The sequence below is a fragment of the Tenrec ecaudatus genome, chromosome 7 (genome assembly GCF_050624435.1).
Source record: "Tenrec ecaudatus isolate mTenEca1 chromosome 7, mTenEca1.hap1, whole genome shotgun sequence".
Taxonomy (NCBI): Eukaryota; Metazoa; Chordata; class Mammalia; order Afrosoricida; family Tenrecidae; genus Tenrec; species Tenrec ecaudatus.
In genome coordinates, this window is record NC_134536.1 from 55,630,004 (window position 1) to 55,655,581 (window position 25,578).

Below are 25,578 nucleotides of genomic sequence, written 5' to 3' on the forward strand. Positions count from 1 at the left end.
TTGTAGATAAAGGATTCAAAACAGTAAATGGGCAAGGGCCACTCTCTTCAACAAATGGTGCTGAAAAAATTAGCTCTCCATCTCAGAAGAATGAAACAGGGACCCTTCCCCATCCCAACAAGGAAAGGAACAAGATGCGTTAGAGACCTAATTGTAAACCCAGAGCAGTAAGGATCATTAATGAGAAAACTGGGACAAACTTAAGGGTTCCACTGTAGGACACACATTGGCCACCAGGTATAAAAAGGAGGCACACACGGCGGAAGACAGAATAGATCGCGGAGACTTATTAAAAACAAGGCACTTTGCACATCAAAAGATATCACCCAAAGAATAAAATGAGAACCCACAGAATGGGGAGAACAGAATTTGCAAGGACAAATTGGACAAGAGACAAATCATCAACATACATAAAATTCTGCCACATCTAAACAAGAAGAAACCAAATAATCTGTATAAAGGGTGGTCAAAGGACATGAAAAGAGAATTCACCAGAGAAGAGACTCAGACGGGTTAAACATATAAGGAAGTGCTCTCGGGCCCTAGCCATCCAGAGGATGCGAACCAAAACATCAGTGATAATTCTAAACGAGAGAGAGAGAGAGAGAGAGAGAGAGAGAGAGAGAGAGAGAGAGACCAACAAATGCAGGAGAGGGCATAGAGAAACTCTCACACCCTGCTGGTGGGACTGCAAACATGTACAACCATTGTGCAAAATGATATGCAGCTTTCGGAACCAACTGGGAACAGAAATACCATATGACCCAGCAATATCTCTGCCAGGCCTATACTTCAAAGTAGTAAGAAACAGAACACAGTCATAAGCTCTTCCATATTCATAGAAGCATGGTACACAATAGCAAGAATCTGGAAAGAGCCCAAATGCCTACCAGTTGAAGAACGGATAAAGAAACTATGGTACATACATATGATGGAATTCTATGCATCCCTAAAAAACAGCGATGAAACCCTAAAACACATCATGACACTGGAAGAACCTGGAAACCACTATGCTAAGTGAAAGCAATCAATCACAAAAGGACAAATATCGTATAAGTCCACTACTATAAGACTAAAAATCAAGACAAAGACAAGCTCCAATTTGTAGGTCATGTAGTCAGTTTTCTACTCTGGTCGCCAAGCAAGAATGTAGTGTGCCCACCTAGCTCCCATAAACAAGCTGTCACCCAACTCGTGAGAACACCTGGAGAGTGGTGGCTTCACTACACATGAGGTTAGTTTCCCATCTCAGTGGCAGGGACTGGGAAGACCAACTACTTTCCGCCACATAGCAATGTTCTACAGACACTTCAAACTTACTGAAGTTTACTGGGAGCTTGGATCAAGAGGAGGTGGTTCATGTCTGTATTGGAGGGGTCATTGCACTTCTAATGGTAGGTGGGCTGAGTGGGGAACCCCACCATTGGTGACAAAAAGCTTAATATTGCTTGTCAAGACTCCAAGGGAAATGTGCCCCGTTTTAGGTTCCTAAGTGGGTGCTTTTGACCCAGTTCCTAACCAGCCCCCGGCAACACGCTAAAGACAACTCAGACATTAGACTCTGTCCTTCTGAGGTACACACTGCCTTTCAAAGACCACACCCATAGGACCCAAACTGGAAACCCCACTAAGCAAACTGGACTTGATTTTATACTCACTTATAACAGAACCAAGGAACAGAAATATTCCCTCGAACACTGAAGGAAAATGGCCGAGTGGAAGAAGCTACCCGAGATTAAGGAAGTGGTGGTCTCTGGACTTTGGGTGGGTTTGAGAACTATTGTTCTGAAAGTGCCCAATGAACAGTGGCCTGGGAACAACACGTATTTGCTGTTTTCACACTCCCTCTGACTTTATGTGTTGTACGTTGTCTACGAGGCACGGTGCCGCCCGCATAAATGAGGGTTATTTAAAGTACTGCCATATCTTCAACCCTCGTGGCATGTGTAACTAGTGTCCACTAACCCACATTTAGAAGATATAGACAAGTTAACAATGCATGTATTGGATCTGATAAGAAGTCCTACACATGTATAAAATCCTTTGCTCAACAGTGCTTCATCGATGATAAAAATAATGTTGCGGTCAACAGAGTTGCCTGAAGCCCCATGGGGAAGATCTGTGATGCACTCAAATGACAAGGCTATCTCCAAAGGGAACCCCAGACTGTAGAATCAATAGTTATATGAGTGGAGTTTGAGCTCCCACTTGATTGTAACCCTAATATAAGAACAATTAGTTCTTATGACAGGACCCTGCCTGTTCCCCACCCTCATGAGGAGACCACTGAAGACATGGGTGCTGTAGCAAAGTATGGTCAAGAACTCAGATGGTGCCTGGCTATCAAGAAAAACAGTGTCTGAGGTCTCTAAGGTTTGTCTCAAAACAAAGCAGTGCGATAATTAGAGTTTCTGTGCCTGCACAGCTCCTGGGAACACGTGGACAGAGTTATCCTCTCACCTGGGTTGCAGTTTGATTGGAGTGCTTTCAAAAAAATGGCTTTCAGAGGCCAGCATCTGTCTCTTTTTCCCTGGTAATCAGACCAGTGTGCTGCTGCCGGAGCCAGTCCTTTGCCTCAACCATGTGCTGCATTACCTGTGGGCTGAGCCAACCTGCAGCTTATATAGCCGGCTGTGAATGTGAGGCTCCATGGGAACCTGCTTTGCTATGCTGCCTTGCTTCTGGCCTCTACCACACCTGGACTTCTCATCTTCTTGCTGTTGCCACCCTACCCTGCTGAGTCTACTGCCTCCCCCCTTCCCCTGCCCCCAGGCTCTGCTCATCTTGCCTGAGGGTAGATTCCCCTGTCTCCTTTCTTCACCTTGGACCAGCGGCTGGTGTGACTTGAAGGCATCAGTATATTAAATGCCCCATGAAAGTCAGTTGAACTGAGCCCTCTGTACTGCTGTGTGGACTAAGTAGCTATTGTTTTCCTTTGCTATATAAACCTATCCTTTATGTATATATGTAAAATCCTAAGTGTCCTAGTTTTGCTTCTCTAGAGAATCCTGCCTAACACAAGCAGTGAGGGAGGATTCAGCTAAGTCCATACAAAAGAAGCACTCCAGCCTCTGTGAGCCAAGAATTACAAACAATAAGGTCCAAACCTGGAGGAGGGAACAGTACCAGTGCCTAATTCTAAACACCTGGTTTTGGGAAAGCTCTGGTTGATACTGGTAGCCCCAAATCCATTTGCGGTGTCCCTGCCTCGATTGAGTCCTCAGTGAATCCCAATGGAGTTAGGCTAGGAATGGTAACAGCCTTAAATTGGACAAAAAGCCTTATAAAGAAGATTTTATCAGATGTATTTAGGTTGGAATGTAATACCTGGTAATTTGATTACCTTCTGGCCTCAATGTGAATGCATTCTAAATATTAATAGTCTCTGCTTTCTCTTAGCTTAAGGATTTTATCTGTTTCATATGGTCATTGTTGCTGGGTCGATGCTGTTGGTTGCCCTTTGTTATGTATATTTATCTGTATAGGAAACCAGGACGGATGGATTGATGGGAAGCCTGGGGCACCAAGGGGAAGGGAGGGGAAATGAGGAGTCAACATCAATATGTACACGAAAGAAAAACCGTTCCAAAGTTGGTTGTGGTGATGAGTGTATGACCTTTCTTGATATTACTGAACTATTTGATAGGATGTTAATTATAGCTCAATAAAATTTAAGTAAATAAATAAAATTATGGTGAAAAGGTGAAAAATCTAAAAGTTATTTTTAAAATGTTATTGTGTATGAAATAAAAAAACGCCTAGGCACCCAAGGCTCCGGGCCAAGCCTGGGCTCTGCATGTGGCCCCTTCTGTGCCCTCGTCCACGGTGTGGGGACAGGGTTTTCATGCGGACAAGCAAAGGGAGCCCAGAGCACATGGGACCAGCAGGCAGGCCTGATTTGAGGAGCTTCCTCCTCTCGGGAGCCTCTGAGCTGGCTACAGGTAGAGAGAAGAAAAAAAAAAAAGAAATAAAAAAACGCATGCACCTTAAAAATAATAAAATACATGTAACTTAAAGTTTAAACAAATACAGTTTAAAATGGGTGATAAACAACAAATATTTTTGAAGGTGAAGCCTTCAACAATAATAAAGTTTCGGAATAATAATGTTTGAGAAACACTGAAAATCCTGAGTGAAACCGCCTTCACAGCCTAATGAGTTTACCTGAATAACCAAACCTAGGCCTCCCAACCATAAGATAAACATAGACACACACAATACCCAAACACACAGTCTGTCTCATACACAAATGGTTTCTCTCTTTCACACTCATGCATATTCATGGCTCAGAGAAAAAAAATCTGTACTTTTGGCCTGGTTTATTCAGTTCCAGACTGAGCCATGCCCTTCCAGCTCCTTTAAACTGTGGTTGTCCCGAACAAGTTCAAGAACAGGCAATTTCAATACAGTACGTGCATGAGTTATGCTCAGGCGTCCATGCTCCTAACAAACAGTTCACGAATAATTGAACTAAGGATTTTTCTGAGTGACCGTAATGAGCTGCATTTCCCCTGAAGCGCTTTTGCTCGCTTCTCTCCTCCCCTGTAATACCCTAACTTTCACCATCTGCTTCCTTCCCTTCCCCTCTGACAGGCCACAACCCTGAGAATACAGTATTCCTGCATCTGGCAGCGTAAGGTCATCAGGATGCGGCAAACCTCTGTAAGTCGGGACTGCCACAGAAGCCACAGCAGAGGACTCAAAGGCACTCCCCGTCGCCAGGGTTGGAGTGGACTCCAGGACAACTCAAAGCAAAAGCTTGACTTCGTTGAAAGAGAAAATCATTTCAGATTCATTCTGCTGCCGCCAGATAACTCAGATCCCAATGTGAGCATTTTCTGCCGGAGCCTGGTGGCACACTGGGTTACACCTGTGACTGCTTCCTGTAAGGTCCGTGATCAGAACCGGGCAGCCGCCCTGAGAGAGACAGGTCAGGCTTTCTGTTCCCATAAAGATTTACAGCTGCAGACACCTCCAGTGGCAGTTCTTCTCTGCCGTGTAGGGTCACCGAGAGCCAGCATCAACTCCATGGCACAGCGGTTTTGCTTGGAACCTGCGTGCATGTCCCATGTCTACAGGCAGCAACCCGACTTTGGTACTAGCTAAGGCAAAGTGAAATGACATGAAAAGCATTTAATACGCCATTTACATTCTAATTCTCTTAAGGAGGTCTTCATCAAGCAATAATATGCCCCAATTATTTTTCCTTTAAATTCTGGTCCCAATGATCACTATTATCATGATTACTAAGTCACACACAGCCACGGCCTTTTATATGATGCGACATGCTTTTTCCTTACTTCAATTTTTACATTACAATAATTTTACAAGGCAAAACAATTATTGTTTCCTCCATATGACCGTCAGCTCCAGAGGCAGAACTAGGCCTTGAATCTCCTACATCCTTAGTCAACGTACATCTCTCATGGTTGTTTGTAACCAAACTAGCTTGATACAATTTTCAAGAACTTCAGTCAACGTTCCCATCCTTAAACAAAGAAAGATTATGCCGAGAGGAAAAGAGCTGACTAGTCAGCTCACACAGGGAGTTTTAAAAATGGTGTGGGCTTCCAAATGGTCCGAGACTGTTTATGGAACGAAGCGCGTGGCAATACAAACCTTCTTTCAGTTCCCCAATATAGCAAGTGGAAGGATAGCAAAGAGAAATCACTCTGCAGACAGTCAAACATGTCCTCAAATGAAGACGGATTAAGAAGCCTCTTACAATGTGTGCCAACTCTAAGCAGCACGGCGCAATGATGAACAGTTCGGGCAGTCGAGCAGTTTCGAGCACGAATCCTAGCAGAAGTATCTGCGGGCTTCCGCCGGCTGACTTAGCCTCTCCAAGGCTGTGGTTCTCACAGCCATGAAACGCACCTACTTCAGAGGGTGATTCAGTAGTGGCGATGCCCTTAGTGCAGAAGCTGGCACAATGTCCTAAATGAACAACTAGCTTTTTTTTTTTTTTATAAAAAGGAAGGTGTCCTACACATGTGAGAATAGAGTCATGTACTTGTAAAATATCTTATCTGAAAGAAGCTAAATCTTCATACTACACAGGAAAGAGTGTGAAAACACGAGGTGTTAACTGATTGGGGCTGCGCGCGGCTAGGCTGCTTTTTAGAGTAGTTAAAACATACATACAATACTCTGATTCTTGGGCATACACACCGTGCACAGCAAATGCATTATTTAGCAGAGAAGAGCATATATTAAAGCAAACAAACAAACCAAACTCACTTCCATGGAGTTGGCTCTGACTCATAAAGGGTTCCTTAGGGATTTTGAGACTGAATCTTTACAGGAGTAGAGTCTCATTTTCCTCCTGAGGAAAATGGTGGAATTGAACTGGTGACCTTGTGATTAGCAGCCCAACAATTAATCTGCTGCACCATCAGGGTACCATAAATTTTGGAAGGGGTGCATAAACCGAAAGGGGACACTCATTGCCACTGCCAGAGCTGCTAAGTCAGCCCCTGTCCATGGCCTGGTCTTGCCTGGTAGTGACTATCATCAGGGTCTCAGATGACCATCAAGGGAAACTGTTACTGGACTTTAGTCAAGCTAAGCCCTCTCCTCCACATAGATATAGAGCTTGAATGTCAAAGTATTTATTTACAACAAGACATACAACTATCAGGCAAATTTGGAATTATGTTAGATCTTTGTAGGAAGCTTCCACAGGAAGCAAAAGTAATAGATGAACTCCTTTGTGAAGGAATCAGGCCCTAGGCTGGGGGCAGCTCCACCAGTCAAGATCACTGCCATAACTGTACTTGAAATGAACTGTGCTGTTAGCACAGACATCCCTGGGACACTCTTGACAGAACTTCTCTGGTGAATGTTAAAAATGCTTATAAACTACTGTCCATCCTCCACAGCTCCTGCTACCAAACACAGCTCCAGAGGGGTTGCCCCCGATGCCACCCCAACAGATAGGTCCAGTAAGTTGTTACATGATGAACCAGTGGCTGTTATGCTGTCCTCAAGAGGGCTGGGGCTTCAGTTACAAGACTGTTGTTAGGGTCACTGAATTGGCCTTCCACTGAGGTCACCCCAGGCAGACTGAATGGATCATGTAGAGTTCTCACTGGCTTTCAGAAGCAGACCTCCACATCAGGCAGCTCTTCCTGGTGGGCTTAGTCGGGAAGCATTGCTGGGACTTGGGCGGCATCCCTGCAATAAGAATATAACACTCGGAGCAGCTTATTTCTAAGTGCTCCGGGAGCATCACGTTTGGATCTTACCGGCACGTGCTATTTGACTGCTTCTACACATGTTAACTAATGAGACACAGATGTTGCTTAAAATATTCATCAGTTTTCTGTTTCTTTTTTTTAAGGGGCTCATATAACTCATCACAATCCATACATACATCAATTGTGTAAAGCACGTCTGTACATTCTTTGCCCTCATCATTCTCAAAGCATTTGCTCTCCACTTAAGCCCTTGGCATCAGGTCCTCTTTTATTCCCCTCCCTCCCGGCTCCCCTCTCCCCCCTCCCTCATAAGCCCTTGATAATTTATAAATTATTATTTTGTCTTATCTTTCCCTGTCTGACATCTCCCTTCACCCCCTTTTCTGTTGTCCATCCCCCAGGGAGGAGGACACATGTAGATCCTTGTAATCGGTTCCCTCTTTCCAAGCCACCCTCCCTCTACCCTCCCAGTATCACCCCTCACACCCCTGGTCCTGAAGGTATCATCCGCCCTGGATTCCCTGTACCTCCAGCTCCCATCTGTATCAGTGTACATACTCTGCTCTATCTAGACTTGCAAGATAGAATTCAGATCATGATAGTGGGGGTGGGGGAGGAAGCATTTAGGAACTAGAGGACAGCTGTATTCTTCATCCGTGCTACATCACACACTGATGGACTCATCTCCTCTCCTAGACCCCTCTGCAAGGGGGTCTCCAGTGGGCGACAGATGGGCTTTGGGTGTCCACTCTGCACTTCCCCCTTCATTCACTATGGTAAGATGTTTTTGTTCTGATGATGCCTGCTTCAATTATATCAAAGACATACAAACATTTCTGAAAAATAATCTTCAATATAAAAAAGTTTTCAAGTCCCCCTTATAAATTGTTTTAGTAAAACAAATCTAACTTTATGTTTTGGTATTTCACATTCTAAGAGCACTTCGTTTGGGAACTGTACACTTGTTAGCTACAGTTACACTCTCTGATCTGTAAAGCATGTGGCCTCAGCAAGAAAAGGAAATCTCAACTCTAAGAACTCTTAATCAAAATGCTAACATTTCTTATACTGAGGGCTTATTGTTTCTTTATTTCAGGGTCAAATGACAAATACCCACCCCCTCGAAGTAAATCTCACACAAAAATCCACAAAATAAAATGGTAACATATGGAACCTTCAAGAATTTACAGGACTGAGGGAGTAATTACAACCTTGTACCCACACAGCAAACCACACTGTGTATAATCACAGTGCTCATGATTTTCACACAACGCTTGAGAAACTTTAAGTTAGGTTTGCCAAGGAAGTGCGGTCAAAGGACATTCCTATTATCTCCTGGAAATTCCTCGTGAAGAATTCTGATCAGCAAATTTTCTGATCATGTAAGCGGAAGCCTTTTTCTTTTCGGTGTCAACCATGATGCTCAAGTGTGCAATGCTCAAAACTAAAATGATGTTCATCTTCCCATCACAGATTCAAGAAGGCAGTGTAGCCAGGTGGCTTTTACCCACCGCCTGCCTGTGGACCAGCGAGCTACTTAACTCAATTTTCTCATCCCAAACACAGAGTTGTCCATAAGCTAGTTATGAGAGGAACTAAGATCAGACCTGTAAGGCACATATTTTTTATAATATTATTATTCATTTCAGAACACCATCAGTGGTTGAGAAGGCATGGGTAGAAGCAAGACTACCTAGAATGGGATCCCAGTATTACATTTTTTTTTTTAACAAGACCATCACCTAAGTTGATTTCAGATATAATGGCAATGTTAAAGTTGGAAAGTTTCATTCTTGGCTGCACCAAGAAAATTTGCCATTTAAGTATTTTGAAAGTCATTCCTTCCAAAAACCTGAAGGAGTTTTTCTTTTTCCATGGCACATACCACGGTTTCCCAAAGTTCTGTGTTTCAGAGGACTTCCAATTAAGGAATAGGTTGCTTTGGGAATATTTCAGAACTTCTTTCCCCTGATAAAAACGAATGGCAACAAATTATTCAGTGCATAGATTTCTCTGCAGCTTCTTTTAGAACCAAAATGCAAGGCGACACAGTATGACTTTTCCCTATTTGCCTCACAGTAAAAACACTGTCCTGAAAAATATGATGGGCAGAGCTTGTGAGTTTATAGTTAATAGAATTGTCTTACCACAAACAAGATTTTTATCATATATCCAAATAAACAACGCAGGTCAATGCCCCACCTTCATATCCCTGCTTCCGCCTGTCTGAGATGGATCAAACAGCAGTACCTTCCTACATGTGGTGTGCACGAGATGGATCAAAACAGCCACACTCATGGGTTTAGACAGACCGATGGTCACAAGAACAGTGCAGGCCTGGGCAGCAGTTCATTCTGTTACACAGCGGTCACCAAGGCCAGCATGAGCTGGAATTACATGGATTGAACATTTCTTTAATTTAGACTATGAGCCACTGTGTATGACAGGGCAGAAGTGCCTATGAGTTGTCATCGATTTGATGGTTGTGATCTGGTGACTTTTTTGGTCTGAGTAGAAGATCCCTAACTAAAAGCAAACCCACTGCCACGGAGTCAATTCTAACTCACAGTGACCTCATGGACAGGTACACCCAAGAATGACCCGTGTGCGTTTTTCAGACTGTAAATCTTTTACAGACGCAGAAAACCTCATCTTTCTTCCATGGAGCAGCTGGTGGGTTCAAACTGCTGACTTCAAGATTAATAACTCAATGTTTAACCCACAACCACCTCCTGAGCTCACAGTGCAAACGCTGTGCACTCAACGATTAACCTATACCTCAGTGGTTTGAAGCCACCTCGTGACACTGCAGAAGAAAGTGCTGGCCATCTGCTTCCAACAAGGTCACAGCCAAGCACATCCTACGGGGCCTTTCGATTCCATAACCTCTGGCATGGCCATGCGTCAGATTTGACTGGACAGCAATAGCTTTGGCTTGTTTACTTGTTGTCTTAGGATTCAGTCCAGAAAGTTCTCCTCCATCACCCATTTTTTTTCTACCAGAACACTAAGGCCCAGCCAACTGAGAGGAAGTGAGTGCAATATGACATCAGGAGGAAACCCTCAGGAAGTTATTTTTAAAATAAGTACAATGCACTGTGTATTCATAACCTTCAGATTTTTGGGTAGTCCAAAAATATAAAACATTTTGACAAATATGATATATTCGATGCCAAGAGATTTCTTGTTCCTACTCCATGCCCATTTATAACTTTCAGGCTAAGTCCTCCAGGTGGCTGAGCACATCTGAAGAGAAGGCTTCAACTCCATGGCTATTTCTTTAGGAACACCGTATCACAGCTCTTGGTTGTTTAGCATCTATGCCCAGCAGCGGTATTGCTGGATCATGTGGAATTTCCATTCCGCATTGTTTGAGGTAGCGGCCACATCACTTTGCACAATGATTGGATCTATTTCTGAGTTTTAAAATGAGCAGAAGGATGGAATACTGGGAGAAAGCAAGAAAGAAACCCGAGGCTATTAAGCAGGAACGAATCAATATAGCCAAAACCCTGGGTTGAACTTTTAGCCTCCAGAACTGGGAGAAAAATATATTTCTGTTCTTGAAGGATACCCGCCTGTATCTGTTTATAGCAGCACAGGCTAGCTACTTGTTTTCTTTCAAACAGATGACAAAAGTGAGGTTTAGCAGTTTAAATAACTCACCCAATGGCCTTCAGTATTCATTCAGGTTTGCTTTTGATTCCAGGTTGGTTTGACATCAGGCAAGATTCCTAACCCCACATCTCACTTCCTGTCTCCCACGATCAGCTATCAGTGCTTCAGTCCCGGGGCTTTTGATGAGGATGTGCCCTTCCAGCTGCCTGTGAAGTGATTTTGACTACTCAAATCCTGTCCTTACTCCCACTGCCTTAGACCCTGCTGCCCAAGCTGCTCGCCAGCTTCCATTGTGTACACAAACGACATTTTATGTCTAAACCAAGTTTATCTGCCATTCCACACTTCCTCCCGCTCTTCACAGAACCAGTCTATTTTGCCAATGGATAAACTGGAAGCCGTCCTTCGCCTATCCCTCTCCATATTCTCTCCAGAGACCTACCCCTCTTATTAGGCAACATTTCCTTGCTATGCAGTTTTATAAGCAGATCTCCATTTATGCCACCACTGTGTTCCAGAATCGGACATTAGTACAAGTCCCTCGGTGATGTAAATGGTTAAGAATTTCATCTGCTAAGCATACGGTTGAAGACTGAATCAAGCCAAAGATACTAAGGAAAAGAGACATCGTGGTGTCCTTCTGGAAGTCCGTCGTTACAGAGCAGAGTCTTACTCTGGCACACAGGGGTTGCCATGAATTGGTGTTGACTTGGTGTCAACTGATTCAGTTTTTGCTCCTTTTGACAATAATCAAGACCACATGTCACATGATCAGTGCCACGCAGGTCTGGTCCTCCTTTCTAGTCTAGTATCTGTAAACTTTTGTGAGATGAGTTAAGGTGCCAATGACAGCTTTTCAGGGAAGTATCATAAAACACAGTGGAGCCCTGGTGGCATAGTGGTTACGCACCGGGCAGCTAACTGCAAAGTCACCAGTTCAAAACCACCAGCTTCTCCTTGGGAGAGAGATGCGGCTTTCTAATTCCATAAAAAGTTATCTTTTGGAAACCCACAAGGGCAGTCCTACAGGGACATTATGATGCAGGATTGACGCAATGGCAGTGGATTTGTTTTTGTTGTGTTTATCATAAAATATAGCTAACTTTTCATGTGAGCTACTAAGATTTACTCATTAATGAATTTAGCTAAATGAAATGATTTATATCTTAGATAAGTCTTTATATCATCTCCTCCAGAAAGCAGGCCCTAGAAGTTTATTCTTTAACATAATACCTCTAAAGATTAATTTTATACTCATAGCCATCCCATGATATATCGTTCTATAATCAAAGAAAATTAAAATTTCTGATACTTTTAACGATGTCTTTCTCTCTACTCTTTCTTGCTATTTTTCTCTGACATCCAACAAGAAAATAATGATTCTGCCAAAGAATGTTGCAAAAGACACTATTAAACAGACTGGATTTACAGAGTGTTTAAATGCTTTAGATGCTGTATAAAAATGAAATGCGTTGATGCTAAAAAGGCTCAAAATACCTATATAGGGAAACAATTTGCCGTCAGTAAAGCCATAATTTGCCTCAGTGACTTGATGAAAAGGAAAATTCAATTAATTGGATGAGTATACAGATGCTTCATTACTCCACAGGATCATTGTTTCCATTTTCTCTCTCTCTTTTTTTAAATTTGAAGATCATTTCACTGGGGGCTCTTACAGCTCCTATAACATCAATTGTAACAAGCATATTTGTACATATGCGGCCATCAATATTTTCTAGATATTTACTTTCTATTGAGACCTTTTTATCAGCTCCTCTTTTTCCCCTTCCCACCCCACTCCTACCCTCGGGACCCCTTGATAAATTATAAATTATTATTATGTTTGTATCTGACACCGACCGCTATCTCTCTTCCACCGTGGTTTGTGTTGTTCGTCCCCCTGGAAGGGGGTGTGTGTGTGGTTATGTGTTGACCATCACGATCGGTTCCCCCTTCCTCCCCTCCTCTCCCCATCTTCCCCTCCCCTTGGTATTGCTACTCCATTCCTGTTCTTGGATTCGTGTCATTTATTTTTAGACTCAAACATCCTTTCACTTTCTTAGTACTTAAACACTCGCCGATGATAAAAGTTTTCTTTTTGCTGTCTTTTACCCTCTCAGAGATTTTTATGTGTCCTTCTGCTGGTCCACAGTTTTGTCACATACCTCACAGTTCCTGGGCATCAAAGTCCTGGAGCACTTTCCAAAGTTCCTCTTATGAATCATGATTCCACTCAGAATCCCAGTCTCGGTTTGTAAAGCAATGATACATCGATGTCATTAACCAGGCACCGCTTTCTCTAGTCTTCATCCAATCCTGCCAGTAAGTCAGGACTGATCTTTTCCTGCCCTCATTCCCCTTTTTCCTTTCTTCCCTCCCTGGCCAGATAAAAACACCAGCAAATTCTGTTGCTCTATCCTCAAAATATATTCAGAATCCAGCCATTCCCGAAGCCACAACATACCTTGTATGTATTCTCACAGTAGCCTCCTAGCCAGTCTCCCTGCCTTCACCCTGGATCCCCAAGGCAGACTGATCCTCCTCCAGTCTCCTTCAGGTCACGCCATGGCTCTGTTTCACGCCCTCCAGTGATAGAAGGCAAAGACTATCTGTGGTTACCAGGGTGGAAGGAAGTGGGGGGGTGGGGGGAGCCAAGCGCTGCTTAAGAGACATTGAGTTTATGCTAACAGTGATAAAATCATCTGAAAAAAACAACAGTGAGAACAGTTGCACAACTTGGAGAAGGCAATCAACATCACCGAGTGGAACATGTAGAAATTGGTGAGATGTTGTGTATTATGTTTTGCATATTTTCACCACACTGAACAAACAAACAAAACCCTGAAGCAATGACTTCCCAGCTCCTTCAGCGTAGGCACTAATGTCCTGACCAGTGCTTCACACGCCCAACATGGTCTGGTCTTGTTACTGCTCTGCCTGCACACACCACTCTCTGTGGTCCCCGTACAACGCAGCAGTGGCACCAACTCAGTACTGGGCACTTGATTTTCCTTCTGCCTAGATAAGGGCGGCCAAAGAAGGATTGATTCATTTTAATGATGGTGCTGATGACGAATATTGCCAGGACCTGGACCGCTAAAAGAACAAGTACCCTGGAAGAAGTACAGCCAGAAGGCTCCTTAGAAGCAAGGACGGCTAGACTCAGTTTTATAAACGTTGGACATGTTGGTAGGAGAGACTAGTCCCTGGAGAAGGAAATCAAGCTTGGTAATGGGACTGGGGAGCAAAAGAGAGGAAGGTCTTCGCCAGGAGGGCTGCATCCATGGGATCAGGTAGAAGAGCAGTTGTGAAGGACGGCTCGGGACCCGGCAGTGTTTCCTCGGCTGTACACAGGATCAGACCCGACTTGCCGGCCTAACCAAAGAATGCTCCTCGGACAGCCGTGTGGCCTGCTGCCCCTCGCTCCTTAACGGGCTGCTCGAACGTGACTTTCTGAGTGAAGGCTGCAGCATCATCTGATTTAAATTACATTTTTATCACCATCCCCTAACTCCCTTTGGGGTTGTATGTTTGCCTTCCCATTTGCTATACAGATCAACAGCGGTGAGGATGGCACGGGACCGGGCAGGGGTTGGTTCTGCAGCCCACGGAACTGCCATCCTGAGCTGGAACTGACTCAGAGAAGCTAGCAAGAACAGCTGTGGTACTTCAATATGCTAACAATTGACATACTTTGTTTCCCCGCTTCCACTGTAGAACATAATCTCCCGGAGGGCAGGGGATTTTACAGTTTATTTTCTATCCCTAGAGCCCTATGCTGCAGTGGTTACGGTTGCACTGCGATCTGTATGGTTGGCAGTTCGAAACCCCCAGGATCTCCACAGAAGAAAGAGTGGGCTTTCAACTCTGTTAACAGTTGTGGCCTCGGAAAGCCATAGGAGGAGGCTATGAACCAGCTCTGATGCCACGGCAGCGCATTTTCTCCTACAGTCTAGCCCCTAGCACCGATTGAACGCTCCGAGAACACTTCGAGCAGATTAACTGAATTTAAGGCGTCAAGGTGTAAACCCTTAAACACTCATATAATCATACAGCTATATAAAATGCAACTCGATGCAAAGAAGCCATGAAAATCTTTGCATGCAGGACAAACCATTTAGTGGTAAAAGGTGACACAATGCCTGGAGGTTTCAAAGTTACTCAGGGTGATTATTAGCGAATTTACTGAGAGCTGCCCTACACCCGCACCATCTTAAGTGGCCCTCCGATGCACTTGCAAGGCCGTCATGATGAGGGCCTCAGACTGCTGGCTCTGGAAGACTGCCCTCAAGCCTGGCCATGGCCTCGTCAACTTTCCTGGGTGGCCCCTCTGAGAGCAGTCCACGTCTGGAACATTCCTACTTCCCAGACATTCCACAAATAGTTGTCGTGGGTCTTCCTTCTCCGGGTCTTTTTAAAAAACATCAGCGCAAACCATTCGGTCCGCTTTACAAGTGATTAGACACGCCGCCACACTCTTCCTCATCTGCTCAGGCCCAGACCATCGCATGTCGCTCTGCTGGACAGATAACTAAAGTCCTGAAACTTCCGCTCAGATTGTCCTGTCCACACACGGTCACCAAGAGTCACATAACCCTCCACGCCAGGGGGGTGGACAACAGAAACATGGGTGAAGGAGACAGCGGTCGGTGGAAGATGTGAAAATCACAATAATTTATAACTTATCAAGGGATCACAAGCGGGAGGTGGGGCGAGCTGATACCAAGGGCTCCAACAGAAAGTAAATGTTTAGAAAATGATGGCGACACAGGCAAAAATGTGCTAGATACAATGGAAGTATGGACTGCTATACGAGCTGAAAGAGCCCCCAATAAAAAGATCTTTTAAAAAGAATGAAAAACAATGTTCATTGCTTTAGGTGTTGTTGTTAGGTGCCATCCAGTTAAGTCTGTTCTGACTCAGAGTGACCCTATTTACAGCAGAATGAAACACCGCCCAGCCCGGCCTCAGTCTCACAATTGCTCTTATGTTGAAGCCCATTGTTCCAGCCGCTGTGTCAATCCATCCACTGGTCCAAGATCTCCTTCTTTGTTGCTGCCCTCCACTTTCCCAAATCTGACGTCCTTCTCCAGGAACTGGTCTCTGTGACGGGAAGTCTAGCCATCCTTGCCCGAAGGAGCTTGCTGGCTGTATTTCTGCTACGACATTTGTTTGTTCTTCTGGCAGTCCACAGCGCTTCCCATTTCCTTCGCCAACATCCACGAGACAAAAACGGAGGCTGCCAATGGTCATTTGACTTGAATGAACAATACACACCCAGGGAAGCAGCAGTCACGTAATCAATGTATTGCACTGGGAAAGAGGTCATTACAGGATAAAACAGTAAAGATGTCACTCGAGGGCTAAGGGGAGTCTAACCCAAGCCAGCCTTCTTTTTTTTTTTAAATTCAGAAGCAAATCCAATTTTATTTATTTATTTTTTAGATCGTTTTATTAGGGGCTCATACAAGTCTTATCACACTCCATACATACATCAATTGCTCTCATCATTCTCAAAACATTTGCTCTCCATCTACCCAAGCCAGCTTTTTCAATCACCTCATATGCAAGCAAAACTTGAACAAATGAAAATGAAAGAAAGGAGAATGGATACATTAGAACTGCAGTTTAAGTGTAGAATATTGTGTACACTGCGGACTGCCAGAATGGTGAGCAAATCCGTTTTAGAAGAAATGCAAGGGGGCTTCAAAAAGTTCATGGAAAAGTTTCATTAACTTCTAATTTCATTTCTCCACAAGCTTTCTGAAGCCCCTACATACAAGCAAATGTTCCTTAGAAGCAAAGATGGCGCTAGGTCACTTACTTGGGACATGCCATCAGAAAAGACTATTGCTGGCAATGAACATCGACTGGTAAAATGGATGGATAGCAGAGGCAAGGGAAGCCCTTAGTGAGCTGGCCGGACACAGTGGCTAAGAAAACGGCCTGAAACAGACCACCTGTCAGGAGGACAGCTCAGGACCTGGCAATATTTCATTCCATCACATCGAATTTGACCCAATGGCAGCTAGAAATAACAAGGACTATACATAGTACTGATGATATGCAAAACCAAAGGCGTTCCGGTGGCATTATGGGCTAGTCTGAAAGATGGATGATTCAAACCCACCAGCTGCTCCATGATTGAAAGAGGAAGTTATCCACAGTCTCAGAAACCCTGTATAGGGACACAGGGAATCAGCTTGCAGGCATTGGTTTTGGAGATTAACCAAAAGGTTGCTGTTCGAACCACCACATGCTCCACAGGAGAAAGACATTGCAGTGTGTGCTGGGAAGATGGCATCCTTAGAGACCCTGCAGGGTTATTATGGGCTGGAATCCACTCAGCCCCAACAGGTCTGTACACATCACCAGCGGTAAGGCCCTTTTTTTCCCTTGCTCACATTTATTTACTATTATTATTATTCAGTCTTCTCTTGATCCAAAGGGGATTGAGGTACATCGCCTCGACTCAGGTGTAAGCTACTTGGAGGCAGATCTGAGTCTTCTTGGTTTCTCCTACACAGTCATGCATGAAGGCAAACGTACAGTAGACGCTACTACGGCTTATTTGTGGAAACATTAAAGGGAGGAAGAAAAGAAAGGGAATGCCATAAAATAGTTACGTGAATCCCCAGGATAATTCCAGAAACTTCTCTTTGACCTGGCAGCTGCCCCACTCTGCTTGCTCTCCTTCCAGTGCCTGGACAGCCTACAGTGCTTTCTTCCCCTCCCCCTTTCATCAGAAAATCCTCTGAGACCAATTCATCCTTCCCCACTACTTGCGCATTCCCTGTGCACGGACCCCTTACCATATTCTGCTGCCTATATTTATCTCTGCTCAGCACTTAATTTTTCTCATAAAGTTTTATAGTCAGTTATGTTTCCCCAACCACTTCATAGCTGCGCAAGGCTGGAGACTGTGTCACGTTTAGTTTACATGCCTCCCTTTCCCCTCCAATCATATGCCCCGGGAACACAGCAATACCTGGCAAATCCTTGTGGAATACTAAGTCCTTGCAGGGCTTCGACCACTAAAGCGTAATGTCCTTTTCTCACACTCTCCCCATTCAAAAGGACCATGGACAAAGCCTGCATAGGCAAATGGCAAGGTGTTTATGCCCAGGTGACACAGACGTATCCTCCTTTTTCAAGTTTGCGATCACTGAACCAAACCCCAGTGCCTGCCCCATCAAGATAAAAACACGGCACACACAAAGAACAATGTGTAATATAACTGACATCGCCAGTGCAATTCAGCGGCTGTAGGCACAGGGTTTATCACTGTATGGCAATTCCCCAGTACAAATCTTGCTGCACATAGATTTGGGGAGTGATCCAATTCAATCTGAAACTGTACACTGAAATTTACCAAGTAGCGGTGGGACTGCATTTTTGGAGATCCCATCGCAGACATATTTCAAATACCACTTGTTAATTTAAGTTTTATTCATATCCAGAATAATTCCATGCAAACCGCAATAGAAGTGTATGCTTTCTGAGAGTGAAAAATCGCAGAACTCTAACAGAACACACGAAAAACAGGATGAGTCTGATCTGGACAAGACTGATTTCCTTAGAAAAAAGGTAGATCTTAAAATCCCACAGGAGCATTTAAAAAGGGGGAAACAGGGCTACTGAGTAACAGCAACAGATCAAGTAAGTCTTAGTTTGCTCATCGGTACTAATAGGACTTAACTTATGCATGGCAGAAGCGACCCCAAAACCAAGAACTGAGCTCATGATTACTTAAAGGAGCCAGCAAAAGCCACTCTTACCCAAGGACATTTGCAGGGTTTTCAGTGCTTTCGAGACCCTGAGTTTCCTTTTTAAAGGCAGTGGAAAAACACTTAAATTTTGTTTGAAATTATAGGTTGAAAAGCTAAATTGAAACACCCCCAATCGCCTAACATTGACTGGGGGGGGGGCAGGGGGGAGGCCTCTATTTTCTTGGTATCTCCTTCTAAGCCCAGTGATCCAGTATCTTCCGGAAGTGCATCTCCCAGCACCATCCCTGGTGATGCGAACTTGTTTGCACTAACCTAAAGGTTGGTGATTCAAACCTGCTCAGCGGTACCAGAGAACCGAGGCCTGGGGTTCTGTAGCCATAAAGATCACAGCCAAGAATGCCCTAGGAAGCCGCTCCACTCTGTAACACAGTCGGTGGCAGCAGTGGGATAGCATTGGAACCCAAGGGGGTTGTTTTGCTTCTATGGGTGTCTCTATCAAAATCAACCTGGGTTCACAACAGTTACATCTCCGATTCTACTTAATTTAACACGAAGGAAGAAAAGAAGCACTGGCCCGAAACCACAGAACCAGTTCTCCGAGACATTCTATCTTCTGAAGTAAAAATAAGGCTAACATTCAATTTTGAGATATATCACCATTGCTAACCATGTATACATTGCTATAAGAAGTTTGTTATATGAGAGATTTCTTCGCCTTCACCTGTCTGAGGCACCCGCCATATTTTGATGGCATGACCGATGAACACCTCACACATCCAAAAGACCGCTGACACCCTCTCCTGCTGGCTCCACCATAAAACGTGGAGAATAGAAACATACAGAAATACTGGCGAATATCCAAATCAAGCACTACAGTCTAGTGTTCACATCTAGGAGCCCTGGTGCGGTGGTGGTTACCTGTCGGGCTGCGACCCACGAGGTCGGCAGCTGGAAACTACCAGCGGCTGCTGGGGACGGCGAGGCTTTCTAGTCCCTTAAATAGTTACTGTCTCAGAACCTCAAAGAGGACAGTTTTCCCCGTCCCAGAGGGTCACTAGGAGTCAGCATTGACTTGATGGCAGTGAAGTTAGTTTTCTGAGTGTTACATATTTTTATAGCGTTTTCTAGAATATTAAAAAATGCAGAGAAAAGTGAAATAGATTGAGCATGAAAGAATTTTAAGATAATGTAATACTTACATAATGGAATGGGTAAAAAAAATCTCATCTGATCTGTATGTAATCAGTCAAGAAATACTTTGATGCCATAAAAGTGCTCGGAAGAAGCCGGAGCGATACTCTAGTGGCATCATCAGTTAAGCACCTCGCTGCTAACCAATAGGTTAGCCTTCAAGCCCACCCAGCGGCTCTGCAGAAGAAAAGCCTGGAGATTTGCGCTAGACAAGTGCACAAGAAACCCCCAGGACACCGCAGGGGCAGTTCTGCCCTGTTACACGGGGTCGCTATGAATCCAATGGACTCCACAGAAGCCAGCAATAGAAACTGTAAAGGTAGTTTGTACTTCAAACACCAAAACTACTTCTTCTGCAGTCACACAAGTAAGTCATTTTTCATCTCTCAGATTTTCAAATTCCCACGAAAGCAGAAGTTCCACATTCTAGCATCCCTTTGAGACATCGGACCTCCCACTCTAAACGGATTTCAACGGCCTCCTTTAGAAATCTATAGTAAAGGTAAAAAATATAGATATTTTCTAAGTCCTCCTATTTGCCATAAATCCCTCGTGATGCTTGCTTTAAGTCTACTTCCTCTTCTCTCGTCGGGGAAGATGGAAAACAGCTGTTGAACATTCCCTTTCAGGCTGCGTTCTCCTTCCTGTCAGAGCCATTCCCCAAGGGAGAAGTGAAATCGCTGCAGGTGACCCCACGAGCCAGCTGGCCCATGCCAGCTTCTCCGTGGGGTTCGTAACGCTGGGCCCACTCGTACCCGGCAGGCTGACATCATTAAATTGCAAAGGCCTCAGGAAATACTCTTCATCAGAATATATGGAATTCTAGAACCCATCGCTTTAGGTCTGCGTAAAGACAAATTCACACAACTGCAAGTTCCCCAAAACTGCACAGCTTCTGGGCTTTATCAAACTTTAAACTGTGGGGTAACAAAGAGACAACCTATAGATTGGGAGAAAAATAATGAAATTATAAAACAACAAAAAGACAAGCTAATCCAAAAATGGGGGGGGCGAAAGGAGTGAAACAGGTATTTCATCACAGACGATGTTTATAAATAGCAAACAAGCACATGAAAATATACTCGATTTCATTAGTCACTAAATAACAGCAAACCCACTGCCCTCAAGTCGATTTCAACTCACCATGGCCCTAGATAATAGAGCAGCAGTTCTCAACCTGTGGGTCGTGACCTCTTTGGGTGTCGAATGGCCCTTTCACAGGGGTCACCCACCTCATAACAATAGCATAATGACAGTGATGAAGTAGCAACGAAAATCATTTTATGGTTGGGGGTCACCACAGCATTCGGCAGGTTGAGAAGCGCGGGAATAGAGTGAGACAGACCCTGTGGGCTTCCAGGGTTGCACATCTCTATGGGAGCAGGAAGTCTCTACTCTCCCAGCAGCTGCTGGCTCAAATGGCTGACCTTGTGGTCAGCAACCCAATGCGTCACCCATGAGGACAGCAGAGCTGTTCCTCTGTCATCAAGGAAATGCGCATCAAAACCACAGAGACATCACTTCACCCCCGCTAGAATGGCCATGATCAAAACAATGAAAATCAACACATGCTGCCTAGTGTCCATACAAACTGGTACCCAAACTGTGGGAAAAGTTAAACCACATGGCCCAGCAATCCCAGATTTAGGAATACGTACACCCAGAAGAACAGAAAGCAGGAACGAAAATAGATACTTGTACATCAATGTTCACTGCTGCACCGTTCCCAATAGCCAAAATATAGAAATAATCTAAATGCCCATCAACAGATGAACGGATAAATACATACAAAGGGATATTACTCAGCCATATAGAAAAAAAATTCTGAACATGACAATCCTTCAAACATCATGGTGTGTAAAATAAATCGATCACAAGGAAAAATATTACATGATCCTATCTCTATGAAATAGGCAAATCAATAGAGACCTAACTGCTTGCCAGATGCTAGGAAGCAGACAGGTGGAAGGACTCTTAACTTAGAAGACACTGGGTTTCTGTTCATGGTGGCAGAATCATTTAGAAATAGCACTCGTGGTTGAAAACATTATGAATGAATTCAGTGGCCTTGAATTGTACATGCGAAAAATGTTGAATTGGCAAATGCTTTATTATTTATTTTTCCTACAATAAAACATTTTTTGGAAAAGCTCAGCTTGGACCAGAAAAGTTCACAGGCAGGAAAGAGGTCCACAGTGCTGTCCTGACGCTGCATAGCATCTTGATCTTCAGTGTGAGGGGCTTGCGCATCTGGGACGGAGACGTTGTTAAACTACCTAATGCTTTTCAGCCTTCGAGGCTTGACTTTCTGTCAGGAAGGTACCTTTCTGGATGTAAGTTAACTCTAGAAACTCAGTAACTTTTTCGGTACTCCTATCTTTTAAAAGACTACTTTTTGAACGAAGGACTAAGGTGTCTATTTCTAGTTTGGTATTTCAGTAAATGAACAATCTATACTTGGGGTGAAGTGACGTTACTTAGTATGGCTCCTCTAGCCAGGGCCTTTGTCGCTCCCACCCAGTGCCTGGCCACGTTTGCCTTTCTTTCTATATAAGTCAATCTCTCAGAAGCAAGAACAGAGTATCCACCTCACCACCATCAAGACGAGGCATCGGAGGAACTGATCCTCTGTGTGAAATGGCAGCGGCACCAGAGGCGGAAGCACCAGGACCAGGAGCAGATAGATCTATGGACTGTCTAGACCACAGCCGCAGGAAAACTGCGGGCCTTTGGCCAGGAGGCAGACTTGTCCAGTGAGGTGCCTTTGGGCATTGAGTAGCACAGAAAGAGCTTTAGAAGCCTGGCCCGAGCAGGGCAGAGGCCAAGGGGCCACATGGTTGAGAGGCTGAAGACCAGAGAGATGTGCCTGCTGGCGAAGCTGGAGAAGACCCACTGCTGGGGGCCGAAGGACTGCATCCTTAGGATGTTTTCTGATCCTGCTGTGTGTTAACTTCCCTACTAAACTCCCATCACCTGAAGGATTGCCCATGGGCCTGGGTGGCCATGGCCACAGGTTGTCAAGCCCAGTAATGAAGGAGAGTGCCGTGGGAGGGATGGTGGGAGACAGGAGGATAAAGAATGGAAGACGGAGGCACAGAATCAGCACTGGGCAGGTGTGGATTTGGATTCTTCTTCCCCTTTGTGTGGTAGACAGACATGGCTCCTAGTCCATGTCCTCAATACTGTTTTCAGGGCAGAATCCAACACTGATCTATTTTGGCAGAGAAATTGCAGTTAGGGCGCTTACTCCATTTTCACCTGAATTGTACAACTAATGCTAAAGAGGTCATCTCCCCATTAGAAAGCGCTTACTCACCTCCTCGTTTCTCTGGCAACAGCCATCTGACCCCTGCACTAAAGCCAGTACACTGCCTGAGTACTTACTTCATCAATAAAAATATTATAGACCCGCGCGCGTGGTGAGTCCATTGCCTCTACACATTCCTTTTGAGAGTTAGGAAATGCTGATTGCACTTTGTTGTGGTGTAACATCCGCATGCATTAAATGCCGATTACTTAGAAGCTTAGTTCATGATGCATGGGGGGGAAAATGCCAACATTTTTGCAAAAGCACTGATTTAATCAACAAAAAGCAACTCTACAGATCTATAGCATCTGTGTGTGCAACTAATACCATGTTTCAAAGTGCAAGGTTTAAATGACAGATTTAGCTGACGAGAGGTCTATTATTCAACTTCGACTAAAAGGGTATGTGAGCTAATTTAAACACAGAAAATCTTACTGCAATTACCCTGCCATTTTTTATACTCATCAGACGGCACTACGCTTTCTGTAAACAGCACAAATATAATTTTTTACATGCAGACACATATATTTACTTGCAAACTCTTCTCACCTTGTTTCAGAAAAAGCAGATGAGCACAGCCAGTCTACAAAGGACAAGCTACACATGCGAAATTAAGCAGAAATAGTTCAGGAGACACCGAGGAGGGGCTTTATAAAGAACGGACAAAATGGAATTAAAGATACTGGAATTTTCCCCATGAACTTTCTGAAGGCCTGTGGCATGTCATTGGTTATATGTTTTTAAAGAGGAAAATGCTTACCTACTGGTTGGTCACTGCTCTCAATATAAAACACCAAAAATGCTTACCTAGTGGTTGGTCATCACTGCTCTCAATATAAAACACCAAAGTGAAGCCTTGCTTGCATCAGTATTGCTCACAGTGTCAACGTGTTACTTAAGAGGCAAATGCTGTTCATTCAGGAGTTGTTTACTGCCATTTGATGACAAACAACACTCACCAAAATAATGTTTAAAGACAATTTCAAGGCAGTTGAACCAAATAGAAGTAAACATATAGTTCATAATTCACAATAAATCCATGTGTTCTTCTGAATTAAGGACTGAACCAACTACTCCACCCAAGCAAGTGATGGGCTCAACAATCATTTCTACCTTTTCCAAATAAAATCCATTGCCTTTTCTCGGTGTGTGACTCCCAACAGGCTCTGAGCACACTTTCCACACTTCCTCTGAAAGCGGCCTGGTATCCAGAGCCTCAACAGGCTGGAGCTTGCCTAGATCCATATAAAAAACAGCAACCTGACAGGTAAAGTATCCAGCAGGGAAGGACCTGAAGTCAGCACCCGAGAACTATGCACTCAGCCTAAGGCTCCGCAAGAATTAGAAGAGCCTCGGGTGGAATCCCGACGGGGCAAGTGGAGAGATGTGGCAGAGAGGGCGGTGGGTGGTGGCTGAGTGAATGGGTTAGTGAGAGAGTGAGTGAGTATGAGGGTGTAGGCAGTGTCTGCAGGAAGGTACTTCAAACAGCCAGTTGCAGGAACCAGTCAGGAGCTCACACTTTCTAGGGAGCTGACATAGTTCGTGGGCAGTCGTAGTGAGTAGTTAAAGGGATGAAAAAGTAGGTCGGCAGGAAAATGAAATTTAAGCCTTTGACAATATGAATTTAGAGTCATGAAAGAGAAAGGTAGAAGTAAACATGCACGTTAAGTGAATCTCATATTTAAGAGATATCTATATATATATGTATATATATCACGAATTGCATTTTACAGCTCCTTCAAAATGCGGTAAGCGCTCTATGTTCATAGTACTTGCATGGCCACAGCCCTAACATGACATTCCCACTCCTATGAGTCACAACAGACTCAGCAACACTAGGTTTGGTTTAGTTTGGAAATGATCTTAGTGTGTCCGCTCTACCTGCCTCCTTCCGCTAGGCTAAAATAACGTTAGAAGAAAGATACACTTTGAAGAAAGCAAAAAGCACGAAGCAATCCTGTAACACAAGTATTTGTATGGCGACTACGATCTGTCACCAACTATTCCTTTCTTTCCATTGTCCAAAGGCGTATGAATTTAAAAGCAGCTTCTTAATCCTAATAATTCCTCCTTAGACCACCCACCATACTTTCTATTTCTCATTCTAGTTTAATCTTTTCTGCATCTCTTTCTCACCATCAGCTAACCAAAATACTGTTCTCCGCATAACTAGAGGCTTTGAAACATTGAAGTTAGATAGGTCAGAATTTAGGACTAAATTTTTCACTCCATGTAAAGAACTGTTATTTCAATTAAAATATTACCCATGTAATGTAGACTTTAATTTGTACAGGAAAATTTCGTTTAGAATTGAGCATAAAATATTTGAGACTTTCTGAAACTCGCCTGTTTATAATTATTGCCATAACCAATTGGAAATGTGCATTGAGTGCCTTGTTGTTGGTGGTGCTATTAAGTGGGCTCTGACTCCCAGAAATCCTGTGCACAATGGAACGAAGCACTCTCTGGTCCTGCACCATCCTCTAAGTTCTTCTTGTCCCTGAGCCTATGGTTGCAGCCACTGTACCAATCC

The 25,578-nt window shown here is 44.0% G+C and overlaps 1 protein-coding gene across 3 annotated transcripts in view; it reads right to left on the minus strand.

Annotated features, from left to right (window-relative positions):
- Positions 1-25,578, minus strand: part of DSE (dermatan sulfate epimerase) — an 80,589-nt gene that overhangs the window by 48,622 nt on the left and 6,389 nt on the right. Inside the window, exon 1 of one of the 3 annotated variants that reach the window (XM_075554644.1) lies at positions 13,282-13,425. The exons of the other annotated variants lie outside the window; for them this stretch is intronic. The gene's annotated coding sequence lies outside the window, so the exon portion shown is untranslated. Of the gene's footprint in view, positions 1-13,281; positions 13,426-25,578 lie in introns of those variants that run through there. 3 annotated transcript variants of the gene reach the window in all.